The 26,802-nt window shown below is 27.3% G+C and overlaps 1 long non-coding RNA gene across 3 annotated transcripts in view; it reads left to right on the top strand.

The window, feature by feature from the left end:
• The window catches only part of LOC113549519, a 30,143-nt gene extending 5,330 nt beyond the window's left edge, over positions 1–24,813 (top strand). The window contains exons 2-4 of one of the 3 annotated variants that reach the window (XR_003404932.1): positions 24,146–24,322; positions 24,374–24,513; positions 24,581–24,813. This is a non-coding gene — a long non-coding RNA (uncharacterized LOC113549519). Of the gene's footprint in view, positions 1–24,145; positions 24,514–24,580 lie in introns of all 3 variants that reach the window. The other 2 variants (XR_003404931.1, XR_003404930.1) reach the window with 2 other exon arrangements.
• The last annotated feature ends 1,989 nt before the right edge of the window (positions 24,814–26,802 follow it).

Genomic DNA, 26,802 nt, shown 5'->3' with positions numbered 1-26,802 from the left:
GATTGTATTACACAACTATGTTTTGTTATATTCTTATTTATATTGACGTATTGTTGTTAATTAATATAAATTCCATAATGATAACTCACGCAATAAAAACATACATATATTTATTAGAATATACCGATTAAATTGTATATTTCAAGTGATAGTTTAGCAAAAATAAAATAAAGCCAACTTTACGATCGCTTGGATTGTAAATTATAAATCGTAACAATAAGTTATGATACTAATAATGGACCAAAATCTTAACCCAGTAGGACATAAATTAGTCGTGAGAGGAAAAACCTCAACTAGGAAGTAGCACAGTTGCTGATTTTATTGTTATCCGCTTTGACCCCACAGCATTATATTTCAAGAGTCGGCACTATATATGTATAGTATGCGCACATAAAACAGATTAAGTAATTAAAATTAAATAATCCTATGAACCAATTGATAGTAAAGTAGAATTCCTTGAATTTGACAATAATTCTACATTTATACTAAATCTAGATTTGTGATTTCCACCACGTTCGTAAACGTGTCCAATGACAAATTGTTTGACCCATTTGTGCACGAGATAAATATATAAGTAATCACTAATCAATGAAATATTGAATCGGTACATATTATGATAGAAATAATGTCATACGATTTTAAGGGCTTATACGTTTGGACGAAAATTGCACAAGCACTTTGTGTTGAGTGTTGATAGATAGCATCAATTTTAATGAAAAAACCGAAATTATACAAAATTACAAGTTTCATATTTATCTACGGAAAAATCATCGCAAAAGAACATAAAACATATTACCCATATAATCTACGAAATTGTTCAAACTATTAAAATTTTAAACTGTAATAGCTCAAAATAAATGGTTTAAAAAAAAAAACTTTTAGTTGAATAATTGCTATATTTTCGAAATATTATGATATCATTACAGAAGTCTATGAAATTAAAATATTCTCAATTAGACAATCGCTGACATAATTTGAAAATAATAAAACATTACTTCAATGCATATGGTTTAGCTACTTTCTTTTATCTATTTTATTGTTTTGATAAATATTGGATAAAATATAAGTTTAAGAATTTTTTTCCGTCACGCAGATTACCATAACTTTTTTTTAAAAGTGGTGCAAGTTACCTTAATGATGTTTTACATATTTTGGCGCAGATAACGTATTGTACATTCTTTTATCTACTTTAATGAGCTGAAAATTACCATTTTTCGATTTTTATAGCGGTTTGGTCCAACTTTTTGGTCAGGTCGGGTTGGGTTAAGAAGTGTTCCGTGATAAGGAATTAGGGAGTCTGTATACATACAGCCGGCTCAGCGACTAATCCCGCAGGGTACCTACGGCTATTTGCTATTTATTTTTTTCACAAGATTTTGAAATAAATGAAAGTATTATGTAAACGAGGATTGGCTATAATTTATATGCGAATAATATATTTTTTATAGCAGACATATCATGAATGTGGTTCAATTATTTTTACACGAATATAGTTCAAATGCATTAGATCAATATTATAACGATTTGCGATTAATCAATTATGTTCAAAATAATTTTGTTTACATAACAGTGATTATTAATTAAATATTATTTATACATATAATTATATTATTATCGACCATCAATATGGGGAATACAATTATTCTAGTTCAACGATAAGTAAGACTTAATCGTTTAATGTTTATAGTACATTAGTTGTTCGGATTGAGATTTTAATAGTGTATGGAACGTAATAAAAACATAAAAACATTACCGTCTGGTTCTATGTGGAACTATAATAGTATTGGGATAGTAGTACTAGACGGTAATGTTTTTAAATACTGAAATACGAGTACTTTAGATTTATTATAATATTCTGTGTATTTAATTTTCCACGTAGGACTAAATCATTTTATTTAAAATAAAATAACTATGTTTTATTTTTATTCATAACAATACAATTTATTGCTATAAGTTTTAACTATTTAATTAAAAAAAAAATACTCATACAAAGTCGCCCAGACGTTTATTCAAGTTTGGAGTATTCTTAATTATATTAAACATAAAGTAGAGCTGACCCATATTATTGGTCCATTCAATTTTAATGAACTGTCAAATTTATCAAGCTTGGTAATTATATTTAATTATTGTAGTGAATAATTTTAAATAAAAAAAGTTCAAATCAACTAAACTCCTACTTTTATGTATTGCTTAAACTCAGTGTTGGGCCAAAAATATGTATGTTTAACAGACGATTAAAAATTATAACACAAATATACATTAAATTATATATACATATATATTACATGTGCTAAAATATAACACTGATCAATTTCATTCATTGAATTTGTGAAAGATGAGGATTAGAATGATGTAAAGTTAAAATAAATGAAATCTAGGTATGAAAAGTTTAATAAGTAAAACGAATCATACTGCATGATTAAAAATTGAATTATAATCCACAAATAATAATATAATTAACATTTAGCTTTATTCTTATTAGTTTTAAAAATATTTTTAATTGTGATAACATTTTATAAATCTACGTAGGTAAAATAAAATTAACAATTCAATAAATGTATATTTAATTAAATTTTCGACACGTATTTTTTTTTTTTTTGTCAACACTATAGTTCAAACGTTCAAAAAGTATTATTTTATTATTGTTTTCTGGACTTTAGTATAATATTCTGATAATAAATTATTACCTACCTTTTTTATAATTCATGATTTTATCGTTTTGTAAAAATATTTTAAATCAAATTGTAAAAATGAATATAAATGTAGTATTAGGTATTTTATTAAATATTAAATGGAATTTTATAGTTTAATCAAATAATTATTACCATGCATATTTAGTAAAGAAGTTGCTGTTAATTAATTAATTTTTTTTTTACAGTATTTCATAACATTATTATAGTATAATAATTTTAATTGATCATTAGAACGTGTAAGTAAACTTTAAAATTGAGTCTATTGTGCTAGATGGTATTATACTTTTCTCTAATCTCAAAGGACAACCACGTGTACGTTTTTCTTGACCTTTATTTTAATATAACTTAAATCATTTAACTCCACGTTGAATATTATTTATATCAAAACAGTATTAAATTAATGACCAATCTCAATAAGTAAAAATATTGATTTTTTTATTTGTAAAAACTTAATGCAAAAATTATTAATATTATCTTTTTTATTAGCCTTTTTAAGCATATTTATTAATGACAATAACATAAAAGTCATTTTATTAAATTTATTAATCTGTATTGTGTGCTTTTATTTTTGTGTATGTGTATATCTTTTTTATCATATATACATATATTTATACTTTTTATACATTTTTTTATTAAACTTAAATCATTGTTTATAAAAATGTACGCTTACAAAACTGGAGATCTTATATGCAAATGTTATCAAGAGAACTATTAATTATAAAATAACAATATCTTACTACATTAAGCATACTACATTATATTTTTATGAAATAACTTTAACATAAAGGTGCACATTATATTACTTTATTTGTATATGCAATATAGTCATTGAATTTTAATGATGTAAGTAAATCAACTGAAATAATACTAATTGGATGCGATGTTTTCTATTTTTCGACTAGGTACCTATATATAAAAATATATAATAATATATATGTATTAAATATTAAGAAAAATATTGTGCTGGTGTTTTTTCCACCTCCATTCATACTTCTATGTACACAACATGTTGTTTTGTTCTTACTCTCACAATAATACTCCAAAATGGTTATTCCAAACGCAATTTCAAAAGATGTGCTGGTTATTTCTTTGTTTTGTTTACTTATATAATATATGTTTGTTTTGTGTTCGCAACTTCATTTTTTTTTTTTATGATTTGGCCCGATTGTAAATAGCAACAAATAAAACATCCTACAGCATAGTTCTACTATAGATTTCTGCCCAGTCGGACCGTATATTATACTATAGAGCGATGCGGATAAAAACGGACCAAATTATATAAACAAAATATCATATCCCGGTTAATGATACAAAATTAATATCGATTTTAATATTATAAAAGGGAATTTTTTTTTTTAAAGAAAAAAGGTATTTTTTCCTGTAATAATTAACGTCTTTGGAATATTATTTTTCACTCAATTCTTAGTCCTTACAAAACTATGACATTTTTAAAAAACATTATATTTTTACTTTTTTTTTATGATTATTGTTTTTTTTTACTTTTTAATTTTTTAGATTAATCTTACTTTTGTATCCCTGAAGGGTTTATCTACTCCTCTCAATCAAACATTAAAGGCTTATTAAGTTATTATAACGTATTGAAATTCTTAGAAAATTATTTTGCTTCAAAATTGGAATTAAAAATATATGCTGTCGTTCAAAAAAGTAAAAAACATGACTGTTGTGACTGCAAATTCTGAAAAAAAAAATATTTCCAAAATGTTAATACTTTCCGGGTAAATGAGTGATTTTCCTTAAAATGATATACCTACTGTATAATATAGGTAATGTACCTATAATATTTAGGCGAATAATAGTCACATTTTCAAACATAATATTATAATATACGCATATAAAACTCGTCATTTTTTAGATTTCGACGTAAATACCGTAGTGGATTTAGAGCTTTTGACAGTTAGCTGGGTCGTGGTCACGATTTTACACGAGCTTAATGGCGGTTTACAAAGATAGCTTGTTCTTATACTCTCGTATACGTACATGTTACCCATGTCGATAACGAGCGGTTACCGGCAATCTATATGTATGTTATATATTATCTGCTTTATTTATACATGTTTTGTGTATAATTTTATACACCAACAAATGTAAGGGTACGTACTTAATAGTTGGGCAAATAACCGGCGGCGGTAAATTTACGCGTTTTTGCGAAAGCTTGGGGAAAAACAAATGTGGGCGAGATACTTTCCTAACGACCACGGGCGGTTGAAAAAAAATGATTTTTATTTCGAAATATTTATTTTTCTACTATATAGGTATTTTTGTACGCGTATCAATAATAAAATTATACTAATGATTATAATTACTACGGATAATCTATCAATACATGAAACAAACGTGTGGCTGCTGTTTAAAATATACAGACATTTGTTGGCGTTAAGACGAAAAGTGAGATACAATTATAAATAATAACAAGGATATGGGTATATTATACCGTAAAATTTATAAACATTTTGAAAGCTTGAAATCGATTTGAAATCTTTAAAAATCTTTAAAAAAAATCATGATTAACGTAAAAGTCAATTTTTTAAAATTATATTCAAAATGTATATTGCAATTAAATAATTCAATTTTTTGTAATTTTTATATAAATTCAGCAAGTTAACAATATTATTAGGCCCGTATCATAGCCGCGCGTTTGAAATAAATGAGACGCGAGTCTGACAATAAATGTGTAGTAATAATTAAAATTGAAACTAAAATACAAATTAAGAACACAGTTAAATACGTAGATAATCGAAAAAATCATAAATTATAAAATCAATACATCGTTTTGAAATTTAAATCAGAAAATATACTAATATCTATAAGCAAAATTGAAATCGAAATCGAAAAAGATTATTTGGATATCGAACATGGAAAATATAATTACTGTTCAAAAGCTTCGCTTTAATCGTACACAGGAAATTGCGTCATTGTTTTTTTTTATAAAAGTATTGTTAACAATTATCATGTTTAATAATGTATTGAACTGTGAATGTATAATAGTGGAATAATGCATAGGTACTACTATAATATTATTGTAGTATTGTTTGGTACGTATGTTATAACCTGTCGTGCACGCATGTGTTGATGTATAAGTATGAAAATCAATTCGGTCGGAACGCCGATATGGCAACCTTGAATGGAGTGGAGGTACCTATTCGCCGGACAAAAATTTTGAATGAAAAATAGTTGTTGATTATTAAAGTCTGCAAGGTACGCGCCGAGCGGGTAGACAATACATACGTTATTGTATTTGTTGTTCTTCGATAAAGCGCGGACTTGGGCTGTTATACAGATTGTGTTATTAACTTGAAGTCAACGACCTCTACGACGAACCGTATGATTATATATATATATATATTTATACGCCCGCAAGATTTTAATACAATGAAAACATCGTATATTGTGTCACAAATTTAAATGCCCGTTCGGATTAGTTTCGCGTGAGACATGATCACCAAGCAGGTATTCGACGTCTACCTAAGCGAAGGTGCCTAGAGTGGTCATATTTATGTATTATAAAAAAACCGGACACAGCACAATTTGATCTAACTTAAAAAACCTCTGAAAATTTTGTAGAGATTTTTAAAATTTTAACGATATTTTTTTAAATGACGTTTACCTGTAGTATAAGGTAAAGGGTACTCGTTGTGGAGATTTATAATTTTTAACACTGTGAAATAGTGCAATACGAGATGTAATATGTTTACCGCTTACAATACTGAATATTCATCGTCATCACTCGATGCTCGTTAACACAAAAACAGTGCATATAACAATATACGCATTGATTTAAATAATTCAATATCAAATTGTAAAAATATTGTTTGATTTTTTTTTCGTACAGATAGTAGATACACAGTGCTTACAGTCCACTGGTTTTTCTTTTGCGCATGTATCAAAATAATACGGACACGACGGGACTAAAACGATTCTAACTACTAAAAATAGGGAAAACAGTGCTCAATTTAAAGTTTTTCGGGACAAGAGGACATAATAATTAAAAAAAAAAAGCGATAATCCCGCCTTAAACGGGACGTATAACTTTCTCTACACCAAGACCAAGTGGTTAGGTGATGTATTGAAATAGGTACTATATAATATTTCTCATTGAAAACCGTCAAATTCAACAATATAACTAAGAGGACCAGAGTTCTATGTCTCCGTCTTACACGTCTTAACGTACAACATATGATCAATATCATTCAATATTATTTAGTAGAATCAATTTTGTTATCAAGTTGCAGGTGTTAGAATGAATTGACCTATCATAAAAATAAAGGTAAGCATGTTGTTGTGTGTGTTTTTTTATGATATGTCTCACAATTCACTTAAATATTAAACATTCTTAAACACTAATGTAAAAACACAAATAATATTCTTACCTTTACATTTGATAAAATATCATTTTATTATTAAACGTAAAAATTTGTTTCGCTGAACACTGATTTGCTGTATTGTTCATTTGTAACACGTATTTAACACATGTCGGCTAGACGTTTTTTTAATGTATTGTTCAACGTTCGATGATAATAACATTGATATAAATATCATTGATTATAAGTACTAGTATTTATAATATTAATCATTAATATGGTTTTAATGAATATTAGTAACACATTGTGTATATATTTCGACGTGCGGTTTTAATCAAACGATGTAGCCAGAAAGGGTTAGATTAGCTAAAACCTCCTCCCTTCCCACTAAAGCTATATTCGAGTGTTTATATCAAGTGATAAATTTTATTCGGTATTAGCGTATATTTTAATAATAATCGTTACCAATAGTCTTATATAGGTCAGGGCTTTGAATCCGAAATAATGAATTCTGGTATTTGTATCGGGTATTCAAAATTAAATTGTTGGTTATTGAAAACCGGTATTGATACCCTTCAATAATATTTCGGATACGGACTACCTAAATTTGAACACGGGTATTGGGTGCTTTGAAAGCACGCGGGGTTAATATTTGTATACTAAAATTGTTGTATCAATTTAATAGTTGTAGTAATTTTTTATAACTTTAAAAATATACTAAACATTTATTTATTTTATAGGATAATAACACGTGAGTTAATAATTTACTTTTATTAGGTGTTTATTGATGTTTTAGTATTTATGTTTATTTTTTAATTATTTTAATATTATCTACCTTATAGAAATGGCCACATGTAAAAACTAGTTTTTTTTTATAATATACTAAATATACAACAAAACTGTTATGTATTGTGAATTCTTATTTTTGAATTGTTTATTCATGTCTTAAATTTTTATTTAAATAATATATAACAATTTTTAATTCTCTTATTATTATTTTTTCTAATCTTATTCCTGTATTTTATTTTTTCACATTTATATAAATAATAATTAACCATAGCCTATAGGTGATTAGAAATATTCAAATATTATTATTAGTTTTATTAAAATAATAATTAATTTTATAATTTTTATATTTCGGAATGGAAATAAATATACTCATTAAAAATCGAAGTATATATTTTTGGTAATGGGTTTTCAATTTGTTTTCAATTTGATTTCAGATTTTTTTGCGTATTGTCATTCTGTTAGGTACTTTAGCGGTATCGGGTAAGAAAACTTCTGTTTACGATAAATGATATACTAATAAAGTGTATAATGTTTTTACTTTATTAGTGCCCGCTTTGCATTGTTTAAACTTTAAAACTTACAGAACTGTATTTGAATGCTTAATGAAAATTAGTAAGTAAACTTTAAAAATACTCGCATACTAATTAACACTGTTTAAATTGGCCATCTTTAATTAGTGTATCTAATTGAGAACCACGACAATTACAAATTATTTTTAGTTTTATTACTTTGAGCTTAGGGAAAACAAACTGACATTATATATTTTAACTATATAGCGAATCTCTAATAAAAAAGAGTCTCCAAAATCATATTTCAGAAATATTAAATGTTAAGTCATTGGCAATAGACTAAACTCGCGGTGGAACATTCTGTATAATATTATATAGCTGATGCGTTTCCACGGAATAGGCTATTATTTTCATAATTTCCGGTTGAGTTTGATGTTCGCACCGTTGCAGGTTATATTCGTTTCCAATTGAATGCGCCACTGTTCATATACAGTATTAACTGCATATAACGTGATAGTAAACTCTCCAATTTCGTGTCAGATCAAGAAAACTCAACGATCTTTGCCGACAAAAAAAATCAAAAGTCACTCACCATGTAAGACACTTTTATAATGAACTTTACAGCGTTTTGAAATTTGACTTACTCTTTTCTGTTACTCTGTTAGCCATGAGGTTTTATCGAATATATTATCAACATTGATGCATCGTCATTAGATTACAGTGCTGATTTTAGTTTTTCTTTTCTTTTAGCTCTTTACGCGTGCTGTGTGTTGCCAATCATCAGCCGCACACCAATACTATACGTTAATATTATATTGACCAACGTCGATGATGTCTTTAAAAACAAACCATTCAATTCGATTTGTATTATTTTAGCGTTATGATATTACACAAGTGGTGTTACGCTACCACTTATAGGCACCTATCTATGTATTATATTAGAGAACAAAAAATGTCAAGGGAGATGTAACTTTTCGTTCGACTTACCGAACATCACGTAGTGAAGAATCCACGCAACTCGTCAAATAACTCCGATGGAAATGTTATTACATTCGTTGAAAATTTCACACACGATCCTGGAGGATTTTATTACGATCGACATTCTTATTTTTAGATTAAACGAATGGCAACACATTTTATTTTATCGGTATTCTTGTATAAGTCAACGTTTGATAAGATTGGCCGACGGAAATTATAATTTTCCATCGGACGTAGGTACCAAATAATCGTAAAACGCAACAAAATATATTGATTTAACAGTCGTGTAGACGGCGGCATTAATTTGTATAATATTATATTGTATTATCATATATTTGTCGTATTTGTCATACAATTTTATCGTAATATTATAATAATGAGTTTCATACTGGGGCAAAGTCAGCATATTAACCAACAGTAATATCATACATACCATATATTGTATTGTGCCCCTGACCTGCATCAAGTTTACCTTCACTATATATTATTTTATACGTAATTATATAACGATATATTGTCCCATTGTGACGGCACATCCGTAACATAGTGAATCTTTACATACTATAAAACCGGTTTTTATTTGTTGGCGAAAAAAAAAAGATTCACTTTTTATCAATGAAATCGTTATAATAACGTTGTATTTTGAAAGTGTCCCATATTTGTATAACATGCATATTATCAAAGAGTTAAAGTATCTAAGTAACATATAATATGGCTCCCGTCTTACAATGCTTAGCATTACTGCGGAAATATGATAATATATACCTAAGTAAGTTAACATCACAAGATGATTCACTTAAAAGTAAAATATATTCCTTTGCTTATAAATGTTAACGATTTTTTTTTTTTGGAAAGGTTAAAGTCAGTACCCATACAAAAATAAAAAATATTTTTATAAAATCGTCCATCTAAACGTTATTGGTTGAAATTATTTTTAATGACGCCAATTGTAGTGGTATACTGGGATTATTAATGACCAAATATTAAAGGTCCCAGAAAAATTCTAATGTTTTGTATTATTATGTTAATAAATAGTGATTAAAATCTAATAGAATGTGTATTGTTTTATAATACATATTTTTGAATAAATTTTGATTTATGTATTGAAATACTCAAAATAAATATTTGGCTCAGCTTTGGAATATGAAATAAAAAATTGATGTTGAGTTTCAAAAAGATAAAATTTTAAAATTGATAACGATAAAAAGGAATAAATTGTTTGAAATAAATTATCGAAAAAATGTTGATATTCATCAAAGTATAATATTTACCTTTAAAAGAATCATCTACTCAATATTACAAGTGGATTTATTATGGCAATAATACTATGATTTCGTCATTTTTGGCAGTCTTATTATGATTTTTTAGAAATCTTATATTAGGTAGGTATATAATATTATAATTTATAATTTTATATCTGTGCGAGGTATATTATTATTTTTAATTATTTCAAGGCATCGATTGCGTAGTCATTAGTCAACTTTACGATTCAAATTATTTACATATTTCGTTTTTATTAAATTATTTAATACGTTTTTTTTATTAAATTAATTGTTTGGCTTCGTTAATGTATCTGATCAGATTTCTGGTTGATTCCGATGTCGGGCGCTTATTATTTTATCGACCGTTGTTGGACGATCGCGAAAACTGAACGCGAACGAAGGCCTTCTCGTTTCCGATGTGTGTATTCATAATAATATATTATTATTATACACTTACAGTGCATGAGACAAGCATACTTGCTGTGTATAATGCAAGCCATCGCATGGTATGAGTGAATAGGTATTTTATTTCTGCTGAACGAGTTTTTCGAATAAAATTTAATTGAAAGGAAGGTTAACGGTGGCGAACTAGAAATAATATACTATATATAGGTAGTATATAATATATTATACTATTATATAGAGTATGAAATAAATTGTCTCCAAACGCCTTTAATGAACATTTGACCTTGACCTGTATGCATGTTTAATAAACAATGCCTACTGACGTTTGTTTTTATATTTTAGAAAATCGTATAGCTATAGATCTGAATTAAGTATTTTATTGAAAAATTTTAAGTGACATTTATATCACTACAATAAAAATTGCACATAAACTTTAATTAGAAGATTCGAAATATTTATTCATTTCGTTTACATATTATTATTACGCATCAAATTTAATTTGTTATTGGTAAACTCACGATTTATAATATAAAGTATATATATATACTTTATATAGTATATAGTAATATATACTATATATTTTGATGTATGGAATTATTGTACTTATTATGTATCGGGTATATAAATATTGAAAATATTATCTAACTCAAATTGCATTATTTAAAATTGGACATATTTTTCTCTATATATCGGAAAACTAAACAAATACCAAATTAATTGACTTGTCCATTATAGATATTTAGAAATATTATAATAATTGAAAGTCTAGAAACAATATAATTAACTATTTTAACCTCTGTGTTTTAGTATGAATATATTTTACACAAAATATAATAATTTCTTATTGTTAATTATTTATTTGATTATTACAAGTATACAGAGAGGTAATAATCTGGTAAAAAAACATTAACATTGAAAATGAAAAAATTCTAACAAAATTTAGCAGCACTTAATATTATATTTTATATTACTTTAATATTTAAATTGCAGAATTATATAGTTCTACACTAATAATCCGGGTTATTTTAACTGATAGTAATTTGTCGAGAAAACTCAAGTTGGCTTAAACTATTCTGAAGCTAGCGATGATAATTTTAGTTATAAAAACCGTAGAATGATTGTGTAGTAAGCGATCGCCTATCTATGCTTAATACTATAATATACCCAGGAACAGGCAACAATTTACACTGTAACAACGTACATGGATCCCATTAGTTAATATTATTAGCAATTAAGCACGTATTATAATACATAAAATACTCTTTTAAAAAACTATTATGATTAAAATTTTGATGTATAAATTTATGTAGGTACTTTGAACAATTATGGTGTAGGTAATATTATACTATATGACAGTTCTATTTCTGCGATTTTCTGTAACGCCTTTCGTCAATGTCACATACATCAATCATACATATAATTCATGTTATTTCATACAGTATGTATAATATTTTCGTACTCGTTACGTGGGTTATAATACTATGGCTCAGCAGTCGTAGGTTGCGTTCTATCCGAACTGAATTTATCATCTTCAGCGATATACCAAAACTACCGTTCGAATTTCTGACGTTTCGATTGATCCAACGAGTCGATGGTTTGCAGGTCACGCGCTTGACATTCGACAATACAAAGAGACAAAACCATAATATTATCTTCCATCTAGCACGGAATAATACTCTTGACTTTGCCGTGAAACACCGCGACGATCAATCTTGTGACGTATGTGATATGGTTTTGTACATTTAAAAGTACCTACTTCTGCTCGACTCACTTTTTGGATTATTTTACCAGACGTGATGCAAGGGTGGAATGTCAATGTCCGAATATAACCGCGGATTGTAGCACTTGACTAAAAGATTAATGGCTCGACGGTACTCTCTATTATATTATGATAATAATATCGTGTGGATATGTTTGTGAGAGATTTCGGTGCTCAACACTCAGATAGAGACGTACAGAAGGTGTTACCTTACACACGTATATTATTGTCGAAGCGTTAAAAAGCGGGCAAGTTATTGAAAAAATTAAGTTAGGTTTATCTAGAGAATGTGGTAGCACACAAATCAAAACGTATCGTACCCTTACTTTTCCACTTATTCTTCTCGGTTATATTCGTAAAGTAACCACGTTTTCTTGGCGAAAAGGTGTATAAATATTATGTTAAAAATGCATCCTATAATATTATTTATTTTAATTTCATGTTACTGGTGACTTTACGTTATTAATTCAAGGAATATTTATTTGTTTACCTGTAATATATATTTAAAATAATTGTTATATCTATATATTATATAGAATGATTATATAATTAAAATAACAGTTAAAATATTAGTCTTGGTTTCCTACATTGATATATTGTACAAATACGACGTTAACGTATTATTTTTTAAATTAATAGGGAAAAGCTAATTCTTTACAATAAATTTTTTAGTAATTAGTTAAGCTAGAAAATTTACTAATTAGTATGGTTGAAAAAAAAATTTTTTTCTAGTTATGCACCTTTGAAAGTGTGTACAAAAACGGTTGTTACGACACCTCGATAATTTAATAAACACTTCTCGTCTGTGCGTATTTATTCGGTTTTGTTTTCGCCGAGCAATAAAATATCAAACGAAACAAAACTAATGGCATTTTTTTAAAATAATATCTCGTTATTAATATTTGTACAGGTTTCAGGGTAATCGTCATTGACGTGCAAACGTATAGAAAAAAAATCGAAAGTATGTATTATTTACACCAACACAACGACGTTATTCCGGTTCAGACATAGGAGTATAAATATTGCTACGAGTACCTGCTGTTGAGGGTCCTTAGAAAACAAATGTTTGTACAGTCGAAAGCGGTTAAATAGTGTCTATACGATTCTGAAACGATTAAACTGATGGTAGGTTATAAACAGTACCGACATGTAATATTTTTACGAAAAAAAATTACTAAACTCAGTACACAATATTCGTATGCTGCAGGTAGATTCGTGTTAAGGAATTTGACGCCCAAGGTCAGATATTAGCAAGGTTTGCATTTTTATGAACGGGCTTTTGAAGAATAAAACTTCTCAAATTTAAAAAAAATATGTATGATTATCTCTTTCCCCACAAAATTTTTAATAATCATGCCAAAACATTTCTTATATATCTATTCATAAATCGATAAATTAAAATATTTTAGTATCATATTTTTCATACTTCTTTCTAGGTCACAGCAGTTATTAATTACATTGAATAGGTATGCATTGTAAGACTGCATCTTAATTAACTGTGGTTACAATTTGGAATCAAATATTCTTACCATAGATTAATGATTGCTGTAGATTACCTTCCTAGTAATAATGACAAATTTTGAACTTTATTTTTAAATAAATTTAAATAATAATTATTAATACTTATGTATTGGGACTCCAGAGTAAAAGCGCGTTTGTTCCCCCTCTCCCTTAACACACTACTTTTTGGATATGTGCACGTTCTAGGGTAAAATTTGAAGCGTACCTATTATTTACAAGCGGTCTAGCTAGAAAATTAATGTAAATTAGACAAATAACATCAACCGATCTCAATTCTCTCAAGACTAAAACAAGCTACCACAAAGTAATAAAATTCTACAAGGTTCTTATACAATAATATATATAACATAGATAATACAATATTTTAAAATTAAATAATTTAGTGATATTGATAGATTAATAGACGTTATCATCAATAATGTTTTATAATGGAGACATTTTACTTATTATAAAAAAAATTCCTTTTTTTGTTTAAATGGTTATATTAATGGTTATATTAATATTTTTTAATCGGTAAACAACAATCTGTTACACGTCGACAAAACAACCAAAATTTACGAGAACGTAACTGCAGCATGCGCAATACATTTATCGTCGTAGAGGTTTGTATGGAATATTTATACTTAAAATTTAAATACGGACTCTGGTCAAAAATGATAATGAGGTCAAACGAAACGATAGATTATTTAATGGAAAGTCCATGGCGTTATTGGAATACCGCTTAAAACTTTAATCCAGCGTAGGCCTAAATATAAGGAATTAAATCTATGGCGGAGAATTACTTTATTTGAGATTCATACTGTTCAATATAAAGGGATGCTTTAAATTAATTTTGTTAATTAAATTATATTTTCTGGATTATTTTCGGGGACAACGTTGTGAGGTAATATCGTTTTTATGTACAATAAAAAAGGGGATTTATTTTATAATGCCGTTTTTTCATTTAGATTTATTAGGAATAAAACTTTTTAAACTATATATTTGAAACAATATTCATACATTGCTTATTAAAAAATAAAAATCTCTATATTTAGTATGCATACTATATTCATTTTGTCTCGATGGCATTGCATTGTATAAAATATTTGACTGCGTTTAGTATTTAACATTAATTTAAATTTAAACAATAATGATAATTTAATTAAAAATTGAAATGGTCTATCATTTTATTATAAACATTATAGAAATATATAAGTGACGGGAGTAGAACATTTAAAAATACAAATTAAGATTGCAACATATTATTTAATGTATAATGATTTTTTTTCCTTGCTCTATATAATAAATTGTACATAAACATAAACTTATATATTTTTTATGTTTTAAGTAAAAGACGATTTTTTTTTGCAGTTGAAATGCGGTATGATTAAGTACTTCTTTTTTGATATTATTTCTAAAGAACAAGAAAGTATTGAATCTATATATACATATTTATATAATGTAGGTATATATTTATTCACGCAAAAATGCGATTGAGATGTGTAACGATGAACTTTTGTTTCTAAAACTACAAACAATGTGTCGAAGATTATATTAGTTATTAAAAATTATAAGAATTATGCTCATATTTTGAAGTTATATAACAAAAGAAAAAATCATTTTATGAATAGCTTATAATTAAATATTTAATAATAAACTACTATTATTATGTTTCGTATAATTTATGTGGTATATAATATTATAGTATTCGATTATTAGTTCATAATAAATTTAATTAAAATTTGATAGACTAATTAATATAGTTATCAAAATATCATGTCATTAAAATAGATTATTAAAATGAATAGAGGTGAGAGAATCTAGAATTATCGAAATAGAAATCACTATTTACATGGTCCATAAATGTACTTATAATTATATTTGGGTAACAGGGGAGAAGGGAAGGCTATTGAAATTTCTGGGGGTTAAGCCATCGGGTTCATAATTATTACGTTTTTTACCGATATATATAGCCTGAGTACTGAAACATTACATGTGTAGTTGTAAATAATAGTTAATTATATGACTATAATATTATGTAATATTTTATGACCATCGTACTAAAGCTATTTACAACAATTTATGGAGAATTACATGTGTATAATGCAAATATTAAAATAATATTTTGATGATATTGTAGTTATTATTATTATCATTTAAAATTTTTTAATACGAGTATAAAAACCATTTTTAATAAGATTCATATACATTATTAAATGATAAATCCAATACTCTCCATCAAAAGTAAAATATTGTTGTTTTGATAATCACCTGAAAGATAGGTGTTTAAAATGAGTTGCAACATAAATTGTACACAAAAAGGAAAGAGATAAAAATTCTCGGATTGAGACGAAGGCACAAAGCAGACGGTTTAAGAGTATATGAGAATCGCGAAGATCAATGAATAATAAGCCTGACGAGAACAGAAAAAGTTAAAAAAAGCACCGTAGGAGGGTAATCGGATAAATTTCAACTTTTATGCTCGACAAGGAATAATATATTGTACAAAATGCTGTAAGAGATTTAAGGAATCAAAGTACACGAAAATTGAATTTGTACCTATACTATAACCGGTAGAAATCGAGTGGGCTGATCATTATTGAGTCTATTCCGATCGGTTTTGCGGTTGATTGGAAAAGTCGGAAAGCGAGACTTCGTGTGTATTGACTGCGACTGTAATAACAAGTAAATGTGTTTGGTTTTAGTCTTGTTGAAATAATGACGGGCTTTCTAATTTCTATAGCACACAGACGCCGGTGCGCAATTTTACGAATAATTCGGCAATTATATACATATAATGAATATTAATATTACCGCGGAGGCATCATACCGGCTGTTAAGTGAAGTTGAGAGCCAGTCGCGTTAAGTTTTGTACGGTATAAATACCTCGAGAACCAGATTTCAACGATGACCCATTATCAGATCCATCTCGAATAACCGATTCAAAGATTACCAAAAGGTAATGGAACGCATTTTTCATCTTCCAAGTCGTAAACCATTTTAATTGGATTATTATTAAAACAAGCATTCGGGGATGGGGTGCGAGCATAGTGTGGAATTAATTGCATTTTTGTGTAGTTTAATTATCTGATCGTTTAAGGCATGCCACCGAATAGTCGTATAATAATGAGTTTTGCATAATATACTCGACTGTTAAATCTTATATTGATTTAGAGGAAGCATTCGAAGAATTTCGCGACTCGACTACCGTATGTACGGCCATTATTATTATTATTATTATTATTATTATTTTTATTACTATTGCAGTATTCCGTATCCACCCTTTTAACGCCGATCAATTTCGTTTTGAATTAAATTGATTGTAAACTGCAGTGGTTACGATTTTTTTCTTTGAATTCAAACATATGATATTATAATTAACGGATTGACGTTTTTAATTTTTATAAAAGTATACACATATCTGACTTATTTATATTTAAGCAGGAATTGTTTATAAATTTGAAATTAAATATAAACTCTTTAGCTTTGTGGTAATATTTAGAATTTATTACGTACAATTTGTGTTTGTAAAACTATTTAAGTACTGAAGTATTTACAAGGAATTACTGACTTTTTGTATACGCGTAGCGTTAACGTTAACGAAAAATTGAACATACCTATATTATTTCTTTAATAAATGCCAATGAAAATAATTTGGTTAAATTAACAACTTTTATTTACCATTTTTTCCGCTGAGTGTTTCATTTTTTTTTTATTAAAAATGTTCTTCTTTATATTTTCTTTTTATCTCAATCTCTTTGAATTTGCGAATCATATTTTTATTATTTATCTTTGATCACTTATTATTGTGTTATAAAATTGTTTTTATTTGTACTTTGTATATCGTGGTTACTCGTTGGAAAACTGCGTGTTACTCTCGGTGTACTTTTGATTGAGACCTAAATAAATATGAATATCATTAAAAATTAATTTATTGCATTTTTGATGGTATCATACAATGTACAATGCTAAAATGTGAACACGACGTTCAATTTATTGAGCTTATGTTCAAATACAAATTTTGTTGTTAATATTATTTCTGCACGAATTTAAATTCGCTTTGTTACTAATAAATAACTATTTTAAGTGAATTAGTTTAAATATTTATTGAAAATAAATTGATCATGATGTGCTTATCGTAAAATATGTAATAAAAAATGTTGAACATGCACAGTTGATATTGTTAAAATAATAATTATTATAGCGCTGGTCAGAAAATTGTCGATAAAATTGTTTATGGTACCAATATAGAATATTTCACAAATTGTTTTCATGTAATATACACTTAAGATCATAAGATCTTATTCGTATGATATAATATTGTAAAAAAATATATTATCACGATTTTTAATGGAATATGTGTTACATTATTTTATAGGCAAGAATGCGTTGTATCATTTTTATGCCGTAGATAAAAAATTTAAAATCGCAATTTTTTACGTAGTTAGGTCATTTTTAATACAAGCAAAATACTTAAAGTGAATTTTAATTTAGTATTCACAGATTATAATAATGGATATTGATCGTTAATTGTTTTTTAATTACAAAAAAATCAATTGATGAGGATTCGTTATTTTACCTTACATTTATATTCATATTCTGTCTAAATTAAAATTTTAAACGCTCACAACATTTTTTTTTTGTAATATTCCGTTTAACTTGATGCATAAAAATATCATGTGTTCAAAAATTTGTGATCAGATTTTGAGTTAAATTATAATGCGAGAATAAAAATTCAAATTTTCAATTGGTTTATACGACGTGCCTGCAGCAAAAGGTTGTTGTGTAGTAGGCTCCGTCACTATACCGACAACGTTTTACGTACCAAACTTTTTTTTACCATCTTCCTGACAAGTATTAATATTGTATAATAATATGTATGTTTGTACTTACGCAACGTGAATATTATTCGATTTTCGCAATTTATTCGGTCACCAATAAAAAAAAACATATAGATATATATATATGTACAACTTTCTGCGAGTCGTAAAACCGTAGAAACATTCAAAAACGATGGCGCAGTTGTATTTGAATAAATTTTTAAAAAAAAATGTCAGGTCCGTTTCTTACCTCGCACATCGGTGGTGTTTCCTGTGCGTTGGAGGGTACTTTTTTTTACGCTCACCCGCACATCACACTCTGCATCGAGGAATTTCTGCAGCGTACGGCGATTGTTGGCCGTAGAAAACGGAAAACGGTACACTCTGGAGTAATTCGCATAATATTTATTTTATGCTGTTCACCAAGTCTACCTATACATATTATATATTGTAAGCGTCCCTGTCTTTTCTCGCGTAAGTAATCACATGGCGACGTCACATCGTTATTCGTTAGTGCGGCAGCTGCTAATATAGTATTGTAATATCATATTATTTATCGGGTGTCTATAAGATGGGCCCACCAAATTTAATGTGCAATCGATTAAAAAAATGTGCCAATATTTCAAAAATTAAACTTGTAAATAATCGCTAATTAGTTTTTATGCGTTCCATATTTTTTTTGTAAAGTTTTCCAAGTTTCTTATTCTTACATTTATCGAATCAACCGCACTATTTCAGAAGCTATCGAAAAAACTGGTAAATTGTCGAAAATTCGCAAAATATTGGCACATTCTGAATTTGTTGGACAAATAAATCGGATGACAAACTTTACAGACAGGGTTTTCGGGGTTCGAATATATTATTTTTCTATTAAAATATACTGCACAGCCGACACATTTTATACTGTTTAAGGTGAACGATATTTTCTTTAAAATATTATGTAAGTTGTATATTTTTGGTATCGTTGGGATGTATTTGTGTTGATTTTTCGGAAAAATAGATCAAGAAATAACGAGAAAAAAATAGAATACGTTTCGCAACCCATTTCAAAAATTAATTAAATCCACAACTGTCTGGTTTTTAAACGGTATACACGTCATAATATATATATATATATATAGTTCGAAAATAGTGATGATGGACGGGCCTTACTCGACATACAAACTTTTAAATAAAAATTAATTAAATATATTGGTAAACCAGTATATAACTAATAAAAATATGCCTTTATGATAACTTTTACTGTTTATCTGTACGGATAATACCGATAATTTAAACGCAAGCATTTAGTTGACAGGCAATAAATTGTACAAAAGCGCATTGAATCGCATTTATTTCTGAAAATAAGATGATCTTTTTACGATAAGCATTCTTTTGATATAATAGCATACAAATAGGGTTAACGAATAAATTACGTTCAGATAAACGTTATGTTTCGATGGGTAATAAACTGGATAATAATATTACCAATTAACATTAACGGCAACAAAAACAACAACAACAACAACAATAATAATAATAATAATTTAATGATAAGAAATCTAAATGGTTTTAACAGTTCTGTTGTAAAATTTAAGCTTTTGCATTTTGTTACTCCGTTACTCGCACTTTGCACATATATTTGCTTATTAATTAAACATAGTTTAGTTTGTTAGATATTATTATTTATTATATATTCATTAATATTGAATTACTAAATTGCTTAACCATCGTAATATATTATATTTTCATTAAAGTATAGGTATATCGATTGGATATCAGAACTTTTAGGGTTATTCTACTTCGTTATCGTATGTTCACCGTTGCTACGTATTAGATATTTTTAGCTTATAGTAATTTAATGTACGTAAACCGAGTTATTAAAGGCCAAATATATATTAGATTCATATTTGTCGTTATGTATATCGTGTAAAATTTAAATAACATTTTGTATTAATATTAGATCACTGTTAATATTGCATTTTGTTGCAATTAATTTTAATGTGGATATGTTAAGATTATTATAATGTTATATTAATCTTATCCCAAACTATTTAAACTAAAAAACCCGAATTATTGCCAGTTAAAATATTACAAAAATTAAATGTTCTGTTTATTTACTGGTCGAATGTATTATTTTCTTTTTGATAACGAATGGAATGTCAGCTTAATGATACGTTTTGCAGAAGGTGAATAGTAATCATAGATTTTGTTTTTGTTAAGCAAGTCCATCAGCACATGCCATCTAAATAGAGGTGTCCATTTGTGTTTCAACGTGCAGCGATTTACTCGCACGAGGGTAAAATCGTTACACGAAAAAAAGTTCTAGTTTAATACCCGCAAAGTTCTGCTGTAGATTATCTATAATAAGGTCTAATAACTCAGTTCGATTTTCGCTGGTATATATATTTTAACGCTAAACGGTCTTTTTTCCCACCGATCACGTGCCTGCAATATATTTGTTCATGGTTTTTGACACGTCTTTATATCTCTAGTTGAAAGTTTCAATTCGACAATAATTTTGTGCAATCCTATGGCCATTTTAGATATTCTATCCTGACCCCGACTACCTATCATACCAGTGATACTAGTACGGACAAAATAAATTTAATGTACAAAATAAAAGTTGAACAGACTATAATATTATTATTGTATAATAATATGGTATCCTGCAGTATTTTAGCAGTAAAGGTATTGATTTACTGTATGATGTACGCATATATGGCTGGATAGGGTTTTATGTATATTATTGCTTATGGCTGATATCAATAGTAGTTGGAAAAAAAATTCAAATGTAGTTGAAATATATGAACAGTAAAATAATATATGATTTTGAGCCTAACGATCTATTTTAAATATACTGTTTATAAAATACTATAAGTACAATACTATATACTATAAGAAATACAATTTATTTACAATATATTTATAGTGTCATCAGTATATTAATTGATATTCGATTAAACAATGTATTTGAAAGTAGGATTTTTTTTTTTTTTTAAAGATAGGTTCATTGTTTCAGGTGTTTAAAATACTAATACTAATAATTAATATAATTATTATAACCCATTTTGTTTAGTCTATTTTTTATATTAAAATTGTATTGTTTTATAGTTGTAATTGAGATTTAGGTATTTATAGATACGAATAATTTATTGAAAAACATTATCCGAAAATTTTATTTTTTAATATTTGTTGATTTTAATTATTAATAATAATTATTATTATTACGTAACCTAACCGTAACGTCATAATAATATTATATTATCTAAGTAAATCGTTGTGAATAAATTGTCTCAAGTACTTAACATCTATATCTTTTTTATTCATGATGATTTCCAAATCATATTCATCCTCTTTTATTCTTTAGTAATGCATTTATTCAAATTCTGATTTTTAGAATTTTAAAGTTAGTAGGACCATATTTTGTAATACTTAGATTTTAAAGAGTGTTCTGTAGTGATGCAAATTTCTTTTTTTTAGAATTACCATTTTTAACTCTAAATAAAATTAAGAATAAAATATATGAAAATAAAGTTTGAAAATTATAACAATTAATTACAATTTTACAATCTGTAGAACATTTCTCAGAATAATAGAATAATAATAATAATAATAATACTTTTAAATTTTGCTATAAGCTATTTTTAAAGATTATTACCCTTCGTACATAGTAGCTTATTTGAATGTTTGATGTATACAATTTTCAAGAAAATAAAGACGACATTCAAAGTAAAAAAAAATTAAGTACTTGAAAATATGGTCCTTAAGTAGTTTAAGTACTTATCAACTGATATTTAAAAATCAGAATTTGATCAAAATAGTTCAATAACGTGAAAATGGGGGTGAACATATTTGGCGATGTCAAATCACTCTGTACAAGTGTATAACCATAAATTGTATACATTTTGTTTCACAATTATTTAAAACCTGCAATGATATAACAGTGACAAACAATGGTGGTTTGTTTGAAGCAGGAACCTGCACTATATATGTATTTTATAGAATAATCGGTCCAATTAAGGCCTAATCAATTAATCCACACCGAGGATATAATGTTTTAAAGCATTACACCACATTGTTATGCATATATGACATATAATAAATGGCAGTGCGTAGATGAAATAATAATTTGAATATTCAACGCTATATTTTAAACAATTTATGTCTTTTCATCGTATATATATGTATGAAAATTATAAAGTGTACCTATATTAGCATTTTTCATTATTTGTATAGTACCTAAACCATAATGACTATACATTATAAAAACAACAAAATATAATTAGCTGAACAGATTATTTTCCACTTGTTTTATTTCAAAGCATTGCAATTTTTTTATATTAATTATTTTAGTATTTTAAATTACGGTTAAGTCATTTTTTTACCAACCAGTGGTTCACAGAATTTGTGATGCATATTTTATAAATAAGAACAAAAATTCTGAAGTAGTACCTTTTAATCACGGACATTCTACTTTGTTAAATTAATTTTTTTCATCTCATCCTATTTGCTCGTTATATTTTTATTTGCGTTCAATAATATGTATATTGTAAATTTTACTAAACAAAGATAAATAAATATATTTACATCCTTATAGGTGCACAGTGCATAATTTATTTACAAAAATGTTATAAAACCATTATAAGGACGACGAAAATTGAATAAACCAGCGGTTCCCAACCTAGGGGTTATTACTTCCCACAAGAGGTAAAAACTAGATTTTATGAAGGGTAAAGACACATTATATATATATATATTTTTTTTTATTGTAGGTATTTACTATGTATTATTATTTATTTTATCTATTAAATTATTAATTCATTTTGTAATCCTACCAACAAAAATATTTGGAATTTGAAATGTAAATTATGAAATTTAAATAATGTTTCAATAGTATTATTACGACGTTAAGTGTTAAATATCGTTATTTGAGTTTAACTTTAAATATATATCAAATATCTTAGATTTCTAAGAATTAATTTTGTTATAACTATACCATTTACTAGCAACCTTTATAAACATTACTTTAGTCATCGCAAATTTCTCTATAATGGGCAATCAGCTAAGATAGCATATAATACGTATAATATTACTAATATAAAATTATATCAATATTTAATGGTTTGCAGCTGTCAGTCAGTCGTTCACTGTTCGTAAATTAGTATAGGTACTTGTCTGCAATATCGGAGTTGAGGACGTTTTATTGTTCATAGAATAATTAACAATGGTGCTCGACGCAAGAAATGAAAAATGCTCATTCGCAGATCAAATAAATCTTCACTTATCACCAGTTGTAGATTCTATTGGTAAATATTTTCTTGATTTGGAAAATCGCCAAGTAAATGCTTGGGTACTAGGACTTTTTTCAGTGGAAGAAGCAGTATTTCCAGTTATTGAAATTGAAGCCAAAGTACAATTTCTTGGACTTCGCGAAGACAACACACAAAAAATAGATTTTGGAAACACATAACTAGCAACATTTTGGCGAAAAATTGGTGTTGAGTATATCCATTATTGTCGAAAAAAGCCTTGAAAATGCTGATCCCTTTTTTAAAAACTTACAGGCGTGATAGTGGATTTCCATTACCATGACTAGAGCAAGAAATCGATCGAACTTGGAACACGGCATAATAAGATGTTCATTGACTGAAACTGAACCGAATATTAAACAAATCGTTAGAATTAAACAAATCAGCCGGATTATTAGCTGATATTATGTTAAATTATTGATTCTAAAACAACTTTTTTATTTAAGTTTTTTTTCATGTTTAAAACAAATAAAAAATATTATTTTTTTTTTAAATTAAACTTTTTTATGTGCAGGGAGAGAGATGTATTTATCAATATTTAACCTGATATATGGGTAATAATATCAAAAATTTTGGGAACCACTGGAATAAACAATACGATAATAACCAAACTGATAAAAATTATTTTTTAAATAATTATTTTAATATTATGTTTATGCATGATAACAGTCGATGTGTAAAAAAAAAATAATCGTCATTAACAACATTTTGTTTCATAAAAACCTTATGAAAAAATTGACTCGAATCATATGTATAACCTTAAAATATCTACTACTGATGCTAATTTGACGTATGTATACGTTGCAATACTTCTTTTCAAGGTCAAATATTATTAACGTTTTTCATGAGTTTTCTTATGTATAATTATTATAAACATGGTATAGATACATTTATACCTTTTGAAATCTTAGGAAAAAAGACAGTTTCAAGGTCGTTTAAGATACTATACGTTATCAAATATATAATATATTAATTCACACATATGACTCAAACTGATGGACTATAAATAGTATATTTATCCGTATAATTTTATAATCAATAGAAATGTATGATATTATAAATAGGTGTTGAAAATAAAGTAGTTATTATAATAAATTGTATTCATTATATTGTGTTACGGGTGTTAGAGAAGGGGGAGAGAGATCACCATTTTGTCATAAAAACACTTTTAGGAACGAAACTACTTTACAAGGCTCCAGTTTTTTGTAATTTTTTTTTTTTTATATTTGAACGGCGTATTTCATTGATTTTTTTTAACGTAAATATTTTCTTATTTATTATGAAATACCACGACATACGACGTGTAGCAATATGGTGTAGGTATGACGGGCATAATCTCTTCTTGGAAAATCGTGTTTTGATAGTATAAAAAAAAAACACCCATGTTGTTTAATATTGTATGTTGACTTCGAAAGCAGAACACAATCTCAATGTTCCTCACCTCCAATCGCTCAATCACGCCGGGACTTTAATCGAACGTATCCATCTGTTCGATGTGATAAAATTGTGAAATACCCAGGCTTATAATAAAGTTGTAAAAAGGCTCACATAATCGCGGCACTGCTATCAGCAGTCTCCACGGTACACGCTTAACCTTCAGTGTTCAAACAGTCAGTTTTTTTGTTTGGCACCACGTTTGACTCGGTAAAGTGATTTCATGATTGTACGCAATTTCATACTGTTTTCTAGACCGTTCAAACTCAATGTTACTCACCTATTTGTAGTAGGAGAGCGATAAGCCGATAATGAGTAAATCTTATTAAAAACACAAAATTTTCACTTATCGTCCACGTCCTAAATTGAAAAAAATCAATAACGGTGCGCTGCTATAGTTTTAATTTTTATCATCTAACTACGGTACCAAAACATTTCATCAAAAACAATAAATCACTTTTTATTCGAAAAGAAAAAACTAAAAAAGGTCAAGGGGAGATTTAACATCCTGATCGTCTCTCATAATTACGTCACTATTAAGTTACCTAAATTGTTATTCATAATAATATGATATTACGCGAAAACGAGATGAACGTCTGCAATAATTCATCAAGTCGGTGGGCGTTGATAAGTTTTCGTTTATGACGAGAACGGTATAAATTAGTTCCGACGCTGTTATGATATTACACGTAACATTGTTAGGTACTCATAAAAAAATACAATTAAAATTGCGAAACTAGTAAACTTTTGGATTATTAAAAAGTTTCCGTCGACGGAAATGTATGTATAAGCGTGTGATGAAGTATTTAAAGTGTACAGTTTGACAGCTTGCGTATAATAATAATAATAATAATAACAATTAGCAATTACAACGTCTACGGGTAGGATAATACATGCTTTTTCAAGTGGATGTTGAGCGTATTATTATTCTTCGGTGGGTTGTTAGTCCCAAAAGTGGTTTCCGCACTACTGCGGTTTGTTATGCATCTTAAATACTTGCAGATATTGTTTTGCCGGGGGAGTAGAACTCTCGATCTGTACTT

Source organism: Rhopalosiphum maidis, chromosome 4 (genome assembly GCF_003676215.2).
Source record: "Rhopalosiphum maidis isolate BTI-1 chromosome 4, ASM367621v3, whole genome shotgun sequence".
Classification (NCBI taxonomy): Eukaryota; Metazoa; Arthropoda; class Insecta; order Hemiptera; family Aphididae; genus Rhopalosiphum; species Rhopalosiphum maidis.
Note: the sequence above shows the minus strand (reverse complement) of the source record. Positions and strands in the feature narration are given on the sequence as shown.